This window comes from Symphalangus syndactylus, chromosome 3, assembly GCF_028878055.3.
Source record: "Symphalangus syndactylus isolate Jambi chromosome 3, NHGRI_mSymSyn1-v2.1_pri, whole genome shotgun sequence".
Taxonomy (NCBI): domain Eukaryota; kingdom Metazoa; phylum Chordata; class Mammalia; order Primates; family Hylobatidae; genus Symphalangus; species Symphalangus syndactylus.
In genome coordinates, this window is record NC_072425.2 from 151,466,843 (window position 1) to 151,482,076 (window position 15,234).

At 54.7% G+C, this 15,234-nt stretch overlaps 1 protein-coding gene and 1 long non-coding RNA gene across 4 annotated transcripts in view; one reads left to right on the top strand and one right to left on the bottom strand.

Moving 5' to 3' along the window:
- Positions 1-5,866, bottom strand: part of B3GAT1 (beta-1,3-glucuronyltransferase 1) — a 33,298-nt gene extending 27,432 nt beyond the window's left edge. For 2 of the 3 annotated variants that reach the window (XM_055273850.2, XM_055273852.2), the window contains exon 1: positions 5,476-5,866. The gene's annotated coding sequence lies outside the window, so the exon portion shown is untranslated. Of the gene's footprint in view, positions 1-955; positions 1,063-5,475 lie in introns of all 3 variants that reach the window. The other variant, XM_055273851.2, reaches the window with a different exon arrangement.
- A 3,869-nt stretch (positions 5,867-9,735) lies between these two features.
- On the top strand, positions 9,736-14,652 carry LOC134736144 (uncharacterized). The gene is made up of 2 exons (XR_010119914.1): positions 9,736-12,881; positions 14,352-14,652. It is a non-coding gene; the product is annotated as an uncharacterized lncRNA (long non-coding RNA).
- The last annotated feature ends 582 nt before the right edge of the window (positions 14,653-15,234 follow it).

Sequence of the window (15,234 nt, forward strand, 5' to 3'; positions counted from 1 at the left end):
CGCCTGGTGAGGTCCTTTGGTCAGAGTGCGTGGACACAGTCTGGCAGGCTAGCGATTCACGGGTTTCATTAGTTTGTATTTTTAATTTGCTGCCTGTGGCCTGAAGGAGCTGACCTTCCCCAGGGCTGTCAGGAATAGTTGAGGTTGGCTTTCCTGGGCCCAGCCGTCTGAGGGAGAAGAGAGGAGGTGAGGGGCCCTGGGAGTCTCAGTGTTGTGCCCCAACCCCGGGGGAGGCAGCCCCCAGCCCCCACACATCTGCCTGCTAATAGTACCAACAACCTGCCCGGGAGGGCACTGGGGCACGCAGCCTCTGCCCTGTGTGAAATTGCTCTGTGGCCCTAGACAGGAGCAGGGCTGCTCTGCCTGTCTGTCCCCTCATCTGTGAAAAGAAGGGAGTAGCCCAGGGTTGCAGAATCCTACTTCTCGGAGAAGGCTGGCCGCCAGGTAGCCTGGGGTGTCCAGCTCCTGCCCCTCAGGCCCACCCTCACCTTCCACCCCTGGTGGCTTGGCAGGCAGGCTCCCTCCCTCTGGCCTCTGGCTCGGGTCGCTGTGTGGAAGTGACTTTTCCAGGTGAGGAAACGCTCATGCGGCCCTGCCCCTTGTCTTAGATGAGGAAACTGAGGCCCCACCAGTGTCTGTGGCACAGTGAGTTGCAGACGCAGCTGGGACCGGCACCTGGGGGGCTCCTGGCAGCACAGTTGGCCTCTGAGACCTGCAGGTTCTGCTCCCGCCACTTCCCTCCACTGAGCCCGCAGCAGCCTCTGGGCTCTCTTGCCCTCCAGACCAGGGAGGGGTGAACCCAGGCAGGGGCCCCTCACATCCCTGCCTCCATCCCTGCTCGCCATGGTGCTGGCTGGTGGCAGCTAACCATGCCTCCTTTGCTGCTCTTATTCTGAAAGTACGGGGACTTAGCAGACGCTTTTTAGTGACAAAACAGAATTTCAGTTGCACTCACCTCCAAAAAGCGTCAGCCTCTCGATCTGGCTGCATCTGCATAAAGCGAGGATGCTTTTCTCATCTCATTCTAGCCCCCAGGGGTGTGTGGTCAGGAATAATCCCATCCTAGGGGAGGAGGTGGAGGCTCAGGAAGGGTCAGGAGGCAGCAAGGACTTGTGTTGATTGGGTGGGTGGGGGGGGGCGGCCTGGCAGAGTGGGCTTTTCAGTAAGCCTTTAAGTGAATTGTTAAATAAATGAATAATAAAAACGGCTTTCTATTTTCAAATAAAAAATAAAAAAGCTCTTGCTATTGCATGCTCTGAGTGATTAGCATGATTAACTGTAATGACTCATTTCCTCCTCAGAAACATCCTATTACCCTCATTTTAAAAGCGAGAAGTCTGAGGCACAGAGAGGTTAAGCAACATCCTGAGGCCACACAGCTACTAAGTGGCAGAACCAGGATATGAATCCAGCCAGCAGGACCTTGCACTTAGCCACCCTGCCAAAACACCTGTGCAGGCTCAGGTCCACAACACTCTGTCCACTAGAACTTTCCGTGCTGGCGGGAATGTTCTGTATCTGTGCCGCCCAAGCTGGCAGCCTCTAGCCACATGTGGCTGCTGCGCACTTGAAATGTGGCTGGTGTGACTGAGGAGCTGCTCAGGGTGCGGACGGATGCAGCCCCCCGTGCCCAGTGTTGGGCTCTAATAGTTTCTGAACAATGGCCAAATGAGTAGCCCAGAGTTCAACGAGAGACACATGACCTCAGAGGCCAGATTGCCCACCTGCCATAGACAGAGGAAGCAAGACGGGCAGAGGGGAAGGAGAGGACCCCGGCCCACACAGCCAGCCAGAAAGGACGGGCAGAGCCAGGCCTCCAACTACAGTGCCACTGGCACTCCCCACGCCGCGCCTTCATGTCTTCACTCCCCCGTCCCTCTCGGTCTTCTTCCTGTAAGCAGAGAGCTGGCTCACATTTCCCACCTATGAGAGGAGACAGCTCCTGCCATCCACGGCTCAGAAGACTGAGCCGTGGAATCCACAGCCCCCTGGGCAAGGTTAGTCCTCAAATCCAGTCAACTCTTGATCCAGACTCATACTCTCCACTTTTGGGCTTATCAGTGGCAGAGCCTTAATCCCTGCCAGGCACTTGGCGCGGAGGCTGCCTCCTGCCCTGCTGTCAGCTGGTGTGTGCGCAGGGAGCGCAGGCTCATTTTAATATTGGCTGGAGCTAAACCTCATTAGAAAAGTAAATTTGCTGTAGCTGCAAAAAAAAAAAAAAAAAAAAAGCAACCCACATAACCCTTCCAAAGCTAAACAGAAAACATTAGATTTGGATTTTTGGATTATTTGATGTTTCACGTTCCCAGCACCTGGTGCAGAGCCTCCAACACTGTCGGTGCTTGGTCAGTGTTGGTGCAAGTGAACTGAATTTTGGGGGCTCCCTGACCACCCTGTCACCTTTCAGCGTGGATAAGAAGGGCTCACAGATCTGAAATTTTTGTGTCACGATTTTTTTTTTAGACGACCGTTTGCTGATAAATTGTTACATTTAACAATAATTATACAAGAAAGTATTATTTTGTGTTTGGCAAAAGGACAAACTCTGAGCCAAGGCAGGCTCTGGGTTCTTTGGGTCGGGATAAGGAAGGGAGGGTCCAGCCCAGAGTCTGGAGGTGTGATGACTCAAGTGGGTGAGGTGGGAGGTGGGACAGCCTGCACCGATTCCAGTGGGATTGGCTCCAGGGCTGGCCTGACACTGCTACTCCAAATTCTAGAGCCATCCTCATCCTGGAAGAAAGGGGGTGAGGGTGTATAAAATAAACGATCAAATTAAAATTCACCTAGTATTTCTTCTAAAAACTGGTGAGATGACGGTTTCCCAATTTATAGACTGTCAGGAAGCCGGGGCTTAGAGAGCTCTGTTTTTTTCAAAGTCTACTCAGCTAGCCACAGATGGAGCTGAGACTGGACCTCAGACAGCCTGGCCAAGGGCCTGTCCCCACTGCACTTCTTCCATGTCCCCTGGCTAGTCTTCAGTAGGGTCCCCAAAGGTCTTTTTGCCTGGAGGTCTGGGGAGGGGGTGCATGACTTCTCTTCTTCTCCTGAGTGCCAGGTTTCCCCAGACCCCACATCCTTCCTCACTGCCCTGCATTCCAGGACCAGGAGGGCTGGGGCAGGGGCCAGAAGATGGAGAGGAACCCTCAGCACTGCGAGATGCTCAGGGGCGAAGGGTGTCCCTGAAAGTCCCTGCAAGCTCTTGATGTGCTTGACCTGCAAGATGTGCTTGACCTCATAGCCTGTCCTCCCTCTGCCTTTGGGCTTGCGTCTAAAAGACCCTTATTCATCAGAGCCACAGGAAAGACCTTCCTCAGTAGAATGTCCAGCTGCTCCAGTGGGGGGCCTCCTGCAGGGGTGGACAATTGCTGAGGTCGATGTAGGGGAACAGGAGGAGGACCCCAGCCCGCCCCAACTCACCACTCGGCCCGCCCTGACTTCTGCCTGTGGGCCTCCCTCTGCCGTCCGCCAGTGCGCCTCCGTGCCTTTGTCTCTGGTCTCACTGCCTCTTTCTCTGCCTGAGTCAGGCTCTCTCTCAGATTCCTCCTCCTCCTCAGCCCCTTCCTCTCCTCCTCTCCATTCTCATCAGAGAGGAACACTCATCCCTCTCTTCCGGACACAATGGAGCACCGTGCTCCTGTCCGCTCAGCCTTTCAGTCAGTGCATCCTCTTCCCCATCTCACACTCCCAGCTCCCGGCCTGCCTCATCACGCTGTGCTCCACAACTAGGAAAGTACATCTGACTTGGTCCCCTTATCCCCGAGAAACCACTAAGAGAACCTTCAGATCTCCCCCGAAGCCTAAGCTGGGGAACTGGGCTTGCCCCAGGGCATCCTCCCGTGAAGCTCCTTGGCTTCTGCCACAGGCTCCAATCCTGCTGCTGGAGCTGATCCCCTCAGTGATTCACCTGCCCCCTGCTTCTGGCGGAACAGTGAGTACCTGCCCAGTCTGAAACCTACACACACATATTGAACACAGCGCCTGCCAGCTTCCAGCTCACCTGGACCTGGAGTGATCCCCAAGCATCCTGGGGTCAGGCAAGAAACAGGAACATCGAGCTCCTGGCTCCAGTGCTGAATGGGGCACAGATGCATTAACTCTCCCAGTCCCATTAACCTTAGCAAGTATTTCTGCTTCCATCAAAAGGGGAAGAGGGAAAATGTCTCTAAGCTCTGGAACCTTTGGCAGTGCTGGGCATGGACTGGGCAGAGTGAGAAGTCTGTTTGAAGACCCTGGGAAAGGGTCTTCACCCCACTGGAAGAAAGGGAAGGCTTGATGTTTGGTCCAGTAAGGCCATTAATGGTCACCAACTGAGCAGACTCTGGGAGGAAATGTCTCAATCTCTGTCGTGGCTACCAGCAGAGGTAGGGAGACATAATGACAGAAGACAAATCTTAGAAAACCCTAGAACAACAGTCCTATGCAGCCACATGCCCCACAGCCCTAGTAACTTAGGAAGTGAGGTGCCTCCCATTTCCACACAAACACATCCAGGCATTGCACAGTGCTAGGCCCTACGACGTCCGTACCCCAACATTCTCAACAGTGCATGCTACACAGCCCAAGCTCTAGGCACCATTGGGCACCCCACCCATGCACTGGGCTAGCAACTGTCAGGAAAGGTCCCCTTTCTATAGGTCTGGAGTCCTTCAGCTCCAGCTTCTACAAGAATCCATGCAGCTAGGCCTGGCTGGGGGAGGAAGGGGACAGGGAGGTGGGCCAAGGCTCCCATGTGTGCATGTGGGGGTGGTTCTTGACATTAGCTGCTTGGTAAGGGGCTGTCACCTCCTTTCCTTGGCACTGTCGGACCCGGTGGCTTCCTTCCCTATTTCCTGCCTCAACTCTCAGCCTCCTTTTTCTGGAAGTTGTGTGCTCTGACTTTGGAGGGACTGGGACCTCAGACCTGAGCCCAGGCGCAGATGGGAGGGTGGTGAACTGGTCGCGCCTCCTTCCTCGTTGCTACACCGAAGGTCCCAAGGGCTCTGTGCCACCCTTGCAACCCCTGGGTCCCTCAGCATGCCCCGCAGAGCTCGGGCCCCCTCAAGAGAGTTAACTTGGCAGTGCCCAGGAGCCAGAGAGCGATCCAGAGAGGGCTGTTGGGCAGCAGGGGTGGGGAGGTGGGGGACGACTGACCCCTGACTCCTCATCCGGCCACCAGAAACCACCTGCTGAGGGGGCCAGGAACTGACGGCTGAGAGCCCGGGCCAATTGTTAGAACCTGCTGAGAACCAGCTCTTCCCCTAATCCCGGTCGACGAGGGCAGGTGGTGCCGGGTTTTGTTTCGCAGCCCCTCGGCAGCAGCGCCTCCCGGCCCGAGCTCGGTTCTCGGCCCCCTTTCCAGCTGCCCCCAGCGCGCGCAGCGCACACACACACACGCCCCAGCGCGCGCCCGGGAGGACATGGCGTGGGCACCGATGGGGACGCAGGAAGGGGCTCTGTGCGCGGCGGGGCGCCCGCGGGGGCGCGGGGAGCACTGACCTGCGGCGACGAGTCCGGAGCGTCTCTGGTGCGGTCCATCGCGGGCGACGGCCCCTATGCCCCGGCCCCGGCGCCCCTAGACTGCTGCCCTGGGCGGCGTGCGGCTCCCTCCCCGGGGACTCTCGGGCTCCGGGCCCCCGGGGGCCACTTCATAGCCGCGGGGTCCGCGCACCCGCCCGCCCGCCCGCAGCCCCGCCCGGCCCCGCCGCCCCGGCCCGGCTCGTTCTGGGCTCAGCGAGGCGGCGGCCGAAGGCTGGGAGCGCGCGGGAGGGAGGGCGCGGGAGGGAGGCGGGGGGCGGGGAGCGGGGAGGGGGGCGGGGGGCGGGGAGCGGGGAGGGGAGCGGGGAGGGCGCCGCGGGGAGCAGGCGAGGGGGCGAGAAGGGCGAGCGGGGCGCGCGGCCACAGCCGAGCCGACCGGGCCGGCGCAGAGTCCCCCAGGTGGCGGCGGATGTGTCGGTGCCGCCGCTGCTCTGCCGGCGCCTCCCGCCCCGCCCCCACCCGCTCTCCGCCCCCGCCCCGCCCCCGCCCCGAGCCCGCGCCAGCGCCGGCGGGACCCGAGCTGCTCATGGTCGGTACCAACCTCGCCAGCCTAGGCGGGGGCGCGGGGAGGGAGGCCGGCGAGGGGACCCCCCCGGGGGTTGGTATCACCTCCCCACCGCCCCCCACCGTCCCCCGGCACCGTCCCCCGCGGAGGCGGCTCCCGCTTCAGGCGCCGGAGCAGGGGTGGCGGGCAGGGGCCGAACGCACCCCCAGGTCTCGGCTCTCGAGAGTTAAAGCTCGGCCCCCGCCTGCACCCCCATTCCACCCCGCCTCCATCCTGGCTGCTCCTGGCGCCCAGCTTGGCAGCCTCTCTCAAAGGGTGATTGTTTCCGGCCGGGCTGCTGCAGGAGGGTGGGGGGACGGCTCTCTGGGACCAGGAGGCCGAGCTGGGGAGCCAGTGGGGGATGCAGCTCCGTCCTTGGCTTCAGGCACCCCGGATGGGAGGTGGCTGGTGGGGGCGGACGGTGCCGTGCCAGGATACGGGGTGCCGGTGTGGGGTGGTCGCGGGGGTCCTCAGGAGGCGGCCATAGGGCGGCCCCACCTGTGGGCTCTGCTGCACCGTGGAAGGGCCCCTGGAGCTGCCGCGCGTCAGCCTCACCCCAACCTCCCCTTCCGGGCCGGTGCACCGGGCATTCCAGAGAGAGGGCCTGGAGGCCTGCGTGGGCGGACAGGCGCGGGGAGGCCGGGGGCAGCGGGATCTCCAGGAATTTCCCGGGCCTCTGCCGCGGTGTGTTGGTGGGCGGGGGACGGAGGCCAGTGAGTGGGCGCGCTCTTGGACGTCTGTGGGCGCACTGGTAGGGTGGCTTGAAGCCCTCCATGGAGCTATATGTTCCAGGTACTCCTTCAGCTTGTCGGAGACTTGGAAGCCATCCTTGCACTCATTTTAGAGGTTGGCATCTCCCGGTGCTCTTGGACACCTGTATTCAGGCCACACCCGCTGTGTCCTCTTCACAGCCCCAGAAGGCCAACTCCCATGGCCGGGTTCGCGGCGGGACCAGGGACTGTCGGTACTTTCTTTACGGTCTCCCTCCTTCCCTGGAAAGCAGTTCCAGCCCCACTGCTAGGCACTGCTTAACCAGAGCTGTGCCCCCGTACTGTGGGCTGGGACTGAGGACCACGGGCCTCTTTTCCATCAGCTTTTCTGCCCTGTTAGGACCAAGCCGGGCCCTGCTCTCCCCACTGAGGATGTGCAGGTGGGGAGGGGGCAGAGGCTCCAGAATCAGCCACTTTGGTCAAGACCTTGAGCGGAGGAAGGCACCTCACCGTCCATATCATGCCACAGACATGTGAAAGTGTCCTTAATGACTATCTCTAGGGATAACTGCCCCTCCTTGTCGTGCGCTCTTTCCTTGTTGTGCTTAACAGCCCTCTTTGCTGGCAAGAAACTTCCTCTGAGTCTAACCTGAGTACATCCTGCTGCAGTTCAGGAGCGTTTCTCCCTTCTCTTAACGCGTGGGATCCCAGCCAGCCCTGCTACGCCTGCTTCTGCCCCTATTACAACCCTCTCTTCTAGGCTTTGCTAAGAGGCCTTTCCTAAGTCTGTGTTGTCTGCTATTTTCCTGGTCTCCATACTCTGCTTTTCCTTAGACTCCACACCAGCTGAAGGGAGGGGAAGGGCAGGTGCAGAAGCAGGATGGGCAGGGGCACCAGAGAGCACTGAGGAGGGGCCAGGCCGTCCAGGAGGGCACGTTGCCTCCCTCCTCTGCTAAGCCAGCCAGCCGCAGTCACACAATCACCAAATGGGAGGACAGAAATGACCATGAAGACTGTCTCGTTCCAGACCCTCGTTTTACCAACAGGGAAACACTACCATGAGGGGTGAGCTCAAGAGAGCTCAGGGACATGGCGACGAGGAGGCCTGGGTTTCAGGCCGGTTCCAAAGGCGCTAGCAAAAGACTTCCCCTCAGGGCTGGTTTCAGTAATGAAACAGGGGGTTGGACTAAGTGGGCTGCGGTCCGACTGGTCCTGCTGGGCTGTGGCTCGGAGATGCTGTCTGCAGGGGTTCTCGGCTTTACCTCAGCATTCTGGCAGGAACAATTGTGATAATGAAGCTGCTTTCTAGGGACCTGTCTCGCATCTTAGTCCCAGGCTCTGTTTACAGAATTTTTAATATTAATTTTTAGAGCCAATTTAAAACAATAATAGGAGATTAAAATTAGCATGATAAGGCTCAGTGAAGAGACAACAGCCTGCCATTCGTTTTGGTGGGAAGTTTTGGCAACATCCCAAGTGTATGGACACACACAAATGTACTGACATCTACGCAGGCACAAAACATGCACACAGAGGCAGCTACACATGCAAATTCACCCACATGAGCACACACACACACACACTCTGAAATACATCACGTGCACATATAAATGCTTGCACACGGATGTACCTGAAGCACCTGCACCCACACAGACACGCGTGTACACATGCCATCCTCCCAGGTCAGCCACATTCCCACCCCTATCTTCCTGCTTGGCCTCTGCAGCTCTGTGGAAATCCTTCCCTCCCATATCTGGACTTGGTGCATCCCCACAGCTTGCCGCTTGCTGCAAACATCTGGAGCACCTCTAAGGTCTCCCTGAATGATTGATCTTCCCCTCCCCCTGCCTTCCCTGCCAGTAGTGAGCCCCTCTTCTCAGAGGCCCCCAAAGCCTAGCACCAGCATGTTTAGTATGCAAAGCCCGGGTTTGTCCTCTGGGACAAACCGTTATGTGTTTATTGTGTAGTTAAGCAGGACGGGAGCCCTGCCCCCGCTCTGATCCTGGCCCACTTCCCATAATCTGAATCCCAGGAGAGTCCTGTAAAACCGTCATCTGCAATGCAAAACCCGCAAAACATCTGGGAGGGTCTGTAGGTTTTCTCCAAATCACCTGTGCCCTAATTTAATATGAATAACAATTAGTTTACTCTTATCAGTTAATTGTTCCCCTCGTGGGTTCTGTCTGCCCTGGCCGCTCTTTCAGCAGGAGTTTTGGTCTGCTCCAGACTCCTAATGATACACTTTTCAGCTGAGCCGTCCTTCTTAGCTACCACCCAAGAGAAACAACGCAGCTGCGCTGCTTGCCGCCCTGGCCTGCGGGGCCCAGGCCCTCACCCCATCCATCTTAGCCAGTCTGATTGTTGGGGGCCATCCAATCTCCCCTTGCCTTCACCAGGAATCTATAGCAGTGATTTTGCTGATGTGAGTGGAAAGGTCCCAGTGGGATTCTTCAGTGAGGAGCCCCATCCCACACAGTGCCCGTCCTCTCCCGTCATTGCCCTGGCAAGGATGACAGCACATGCACACGTGTGGGCTCACCAAGATGCCGCCAGAGAGCGAGGGGAGTGAGAGGAAGAAGACCTGCCTTCTGCCTCGGCAGGCAGGGTGGGCTCCCCAGGGACACAGCCATGCTATCGGGCATGTCTGAAATGTTCCCACAGTGGCTCCTGGATGGATGTGTGTGGATGTGCTGTTTTGGGTGATGGAGTTCATGACCCAGATAGAGAAAGAGGAGGAGACCTTTTAACTCTTCCCTTTCATTAGGTTTCTGGTCTGAGCTTCGAATCTTGAACACCCTTGTTTGTCCATAAAAAATTGAAAATGGTCATGTGGTCAACAGGTTTCCCTCTGCCCTCCCCTCTTCTCAGAAGCCAGGTCGGCATCTTTCCTGAGCTGGTGCAAAAAGGCTGACTCCTGCTTCTCTCCAGTCTCTGCCTCCAGGGAAAGGGTGCAGTTACATGGCTTTAGAACACTTCGGTCATGTCATTTTGTTTTGCATCCTTTCCTCTGTGGCTGAGGGAGGGATGAGAGGTGATAGGAGCAGAGCCCTCAGACTTAGGGGAGCACCTCCGAGGCTAACCTGGGACTGTTCTTTGTCCTCTTGCAGAAGTGAAAATAACCCAGATTGCCCTTTGACCTCCCCACTCTCCCCAAACTACTCTGCAGAGCCCACACCTCCAAAGTCTCACTGAAGCCTTTCCCAACCTGAGCTCTGTGGCTTGTGCTGTCTCCTGCAGCCCTCCTGACCCTCAGGCACCTCTGGCTGTGAACTGCTCTTCCTCTCAGTCCCATAGCACTTTATCCAGACACGTCTGGAGGCTCTTACCCATCTTTGCATGCTTTCCTGTGTTCAATTGATATTTACTGAGCTCCAGTCATATGCCAGGCACTGTGCTGGGCACCAGAGACATAGCAGTAAACAACAGCAATTAGGAGTGGTAACTTTAATTAGGCCATTTATATGTATGCACCAGGTTAGGTTCCAAGTCTTCATGCACGTTAGCTAATTTCATATGTAAGGTGTTATTTACAAGGTACTGTTTGTGACAAGGTTCGATTATAGTTTCCATTTATAGGTCAGGAATCTGGGGCATAGTATTTAGGTAATTTAATTAAGGTCACATGCCTAGTAAGTGACATAGCCAGCATTTGAGGCAGGCAGCCTACTTACAGGACTCAGGCTCAGCATCAGAGCACAACGCAGGGATTATATGCTAGTGGTCCATAGATGGACAAATGCACAGAAAAAACAGAGGTGGAGGAGATACAGGAAGGGAAGAAATAGGGTCAAGAGCTAGAGAGAGTCCTGGGAGGGCAAGATCAGGGAGAGGCTCTTTGAAGAGGCCATGTCTGAGCCAAAACCCGGGGGAATATGGGCCAAGCAAGGAGGACAGCAATAGGCGAACTGAGGGGTTTGCAGGAGGCTTGGTGCGCTTGAGGAACATGCACAGCAAGTGAGGCTGGAGAGTGGAGAGCAAGGAGAGAGCCATGGGGAGTCGAAAGGACACTCTCTGCTTGGAGTTTGAGGATTCGTGTGCATGAGTGACCTCCTGCACTAGCGTCTTCTGGAGAGTAGCTGTTCAATAAATAAGATGGATGGAGTCGTCTAATTTCCTGCCCAAAATCCCCTCCACAGCTTGGGTGATGGGCAAACATCCTAGACCTTTGGGTATTAGTAGAGCGTCTGCAGAAAGGACTCCTTACCCTTTCCCTTTGGGATTTGGAAGAAAGAAAAAAGGTGCTAGGGGTCCTGCCGCATGGATGTGTTGATTCCATTCATTCATTCATCCAAATTCTGAGCAACTCCTATGGCCAGGAATTTTGAGAGGTGTGGGAAAGACAGAAATGAAGGGCCAGCTCCTGCTTATGGTCCCATGGTTTTCTCCAGCCTGAGGTTTCAGTGTTTCACTTTTACTGTCTGCCCTTCCCCCTGTGCCTACCACGGATTTTTCTGCAGGGGAGAAGAGTTGGGCAGAAGGCTGAACTATTGAGGATCCAGACTGGGACCTGGGCAGGGGCTGCTGCAAATGCCAAAAACTGGGAGAGGCGGAGGGGTCTCCTGTGTGCAGCAGCCTTCGGAACCTTTTTGTGATCACCCAAGGGGTTGGGTTACAGTGGCTTTTCGGATGGAAGAGGAAGAGAAGACCATAGCACTTGTTGGTGAATTCAGACTTACAACAGTGGTTTTTGTTCAGGCACATTCTGAAAGAAAGGCTGCACACTGAAAGGTCTGAGAAGCATAATCCAACATATTGGAAGATCTTGCTCCTCCATTCGAAGATGACTCAGGCCAGTGACTTTCTTTTTGTTCCCCTGGAGCCAAGAGGGTGGCAGAGTTGGGAAGAAAGACACATGGAATTACTGGACATTGATGTCCTTTGCCCAACGTGCGTGTGGTCTGAACTATGTGTCAGAGAGCGAGGGGAGTGAGAGGAAGAAGAGCTGCCCTCTGTCTTCTTCCCCTCATGGGTTCTGTCTGCTGGGTTCTGTAGGAGTGTGGATGCCTTCGCCTGCAGGCTTCCTTCTAACTCAAGGGTGTAAGATTTTTAAATTCTGACTCTGCCATTGCCTCAGTTTCCTCCAGGGCGGAAGGGAGCCAGAACTCATGCCCACTGGTCATCTTCGCTGGTTTTGAGATGGCTTCACCAAACATGGATGCCATTGTGGGAGGGCAGAGTACAGCAGAGGAGAGGGACAGGCCCCACAGATCTGATGCCAGATAGGAAAAGAGAGAACTCACATCAAATACTTCCTGGCAGATTCCTGGCTGGTTGTGGGAAGCTGGCGGGACTGAAGAACAGTTCCCTGTTGGCCTTATGAGACAAGCAAGAGTCTGGCAGGATTTCTGGGAAATGAGAAAGAGGAAATATGGACCTGTGAATAGAAAGCATGTTGAGTGTTAGGGACAAAGCTCCTCCCTCCTTAGATATTGAGAAAACATGATGGAGCTAGGCCACTGGAAACCCTGGGCACTGCTCTCATCGAAACATGAAACGGTTGGTCCTTCACTGAGATCCCAAAGATGGAAGTCCTGGGCCTACTGCCCAGACAATCAGCTCCCAAGCCTCTGTGGCTGCACCCATGCCTGGAGCTGGAAAAACTGCTTTTTATCTGATTACGACTTCCTGGCTGAAAACACTCAGGGGCTCTGTAGGGAACTGGTGATCTGTCCTCCCATAGCCTAGTGATAGATTAAGGGTCTAGGGAGTTAGGGAGAGCTTTAATTGGGCCCCCTGGGTTTGAGCACACATCTGACAGTTCTAATTCTCCAGCTATGTTTTCTGCAAACGGATGGTCATTTTGGGCTTTCTGGTCTCTAATCCCTCATTCAGCAAAGCAAACACCCTAAATCCTCAATAATGCAGGTTTTACAGTCTCATATATACATATCCATGTTTCAGCACCGAGGCCAGCTCCACTCATGAGCGGCATATGTTCCTGCATCTGGATGTAAGCAGTATCAGGACTCTGGAAGCCGAACTTGGGTTTGGCAGGAAGGCATCGCATTGTGGAAGCCAGGTGACATCTACACGGAGCCCTTTTTCCAGGCCTTGTCATCGTGTTTCTTTGAAAGAGGCAGGACCTTCTTTAAAGTGACAGCTAGATAAGGCATGTGAGTGGAAACAGGGTGTTATTTGGGGAAGGACTGGAGAAGGTTAAGAGGACTCATGTTTCCAAGGAGGGGGCTGAGCTGGATCTGGGATGGCAAATCAGTTTTCTCCTGGATGCAGATTTCAGTAAACTAGTTGTAGATGGGTGAAATGTACTGAAGCTACATCTGTGGTAAGCAGCACAGGGCACCATGACGAATTAGTGATGTCTGCCTTGAGTGGGTGGCAAGGTAATCACACACACACACACACACACACACACACACAGAGAGAGAGAGAGAGAGAGAGAGAGTGAGCGAGCAGGGGGGCCATTTCTGGTTGCTAGGTGATATTTAAGATCCTTTTAATTTGTAGTATTATATATCTGTAAAAATCAATAGTTCTATATGTTCTCATCTTTCAGTTCCTCCATTTTTTGTTTGCTCACTTAACCACCATCTACTGGGTGCCTGCTAGATGCTTGTTACTGGGCAGTACATCTTACTTACCCTTGATGAGCTTACGGTCTAATAGGGAGAAGGAACAATGGAAGAGTTACAGTGCAGGGGGAGGAAGACAGTGTTCTGCGGGGCTGATGGCAAGTTCCTGGTGTAGAGAAGGTATGACGGAGTCCTGGTTCCTGGTCTTCAAATCAAGGTGCAGTTGTCTCTGTGCGGTGGTGGCCCAACTGGCAGAACTGAAAGCTGATTTCCATGAGTTAGTTCTGATGTGCAGTGAAGAGGTCCCTGGCTCCAGGCCACCAGTTGTTTGATAAACCTATGCAAGGCTTTGTTAAGTGACATTTGCCCGTTGATGTAGCTGGAACAATCACACAGTCCTCTCCTAGGCCTGGCCTGGTGTGGCCAGCCACAGACCACCTGGAGATGTCCACGCTTGCTGGGTAGGAAGGCCCAGCAGAGCCTCAGTGTGAAACTACCTTGAGAGCTGCAGTGTTGTTTTGCCAGGGACTGGAATGTCTACATTCTAGACTAAGGATTAGGGGCAGGATGGGAGTGTCCTGGCAGTGAAAGCACCTGGGAAGACCACTAGAGATGCTTCTGGAGACCTAGTGTGGGTGACTTGTAGGAGTCTCCAGGAAAACCCACTTCTAATGACCTGTAAAACCACCATTATTATAAGTCTCAGCAGATTGATTTGAGATAAACCAGGCTTGAGAAACCTTAGGCAGTGGGAAAGTAGATATTTTAACTTTACAACTGGACACATTGAGGCTCCCAGAGGAACGAAAGTGGCCAGGCCACATCTTAGGGCCTAGCCCTCCAGCTCCTTCCTCCACAGGCCTGGAGAGCCAGGACATGGCAGCATCAGGAGGCCTCCCAAGGTTGACACTGAAACCCCATCCATTCAAGCCGGTGGTGAATGGTGAATCTCTCTGCCTCTTTTGAAGATCTCACAATTAAACAGGCAGAGGAATGTATTTCATAAAATATGCATATGTTTGCTTTGTACAAAAGCATTTTAATGTCTCTTAGCTCGTAGCCAAGATGAGCTACAGGAGGAACAATCTTTTACTGCACATGAAGATCAGCCACCAGGCAGTGGTGCCTTTGTGGAGGAATGTCCGTTATCACCGCTGTCATCCCCACCGCCATCCTCACCATCATCATTCTTACTTTTTATGGTCAGGGCATAGTTTCACTTCAGTTCCTTGGACGTTCAGACTGTGTCTTGTTCATTAGATTGGCTGCTTTGCCTGGCACAATGTCTGCCACATGCCTGATGCCTAATGAACATCAGCTATTGTAAATGTTTATTAAAAGTCAATGAATTATGTTCTTTTTCGTCACGGAGTACAATCCCGTGAGATGAGGAGCAGCAGGTGCCGTCATCTCCCAATCGTGTATAAGGAATCGGAGACAGACAGGTGTATTGTATACACTGGTGCACTCACAGGTGCATTGACACGGGCCCTGTCTTGTGGTCTGACTTGGTAGAGATATATTATCCTGCTCTGGTCACATTATCCCCCAGCAGCAGAGTCTGGTCCTTGTCCTCCCTTCCTCTCCCTCTGGTGCTGGCCTGGGTGCCTCTCCACTGTGCGGCTCCTGTGTTCTATCAGACCAACCTCACTCCCATGGATAATGGCTCCTCGTCAGTGCGAGAGCCAGAGGAGCAAATTCTTCATTATTGCATGGAGCTGACGTGCAAGAACAATTGGACTAAATTGATTGTATTTTCCAAATCATCACCCGGCTTCTAATTCTATCTGTGAGATGGACTAATTTGAACGAGAATTAGCTTCTAAATTGAGAATCCAGGCCCTTGACCAGGAAGGGAGAAAGGGCCCTCCTGCAGTCCAAAAGGAATGAGGTTTCCAGGCCTGTAGTAGACGCAGAGGCCTTTTTTGGAAATGGT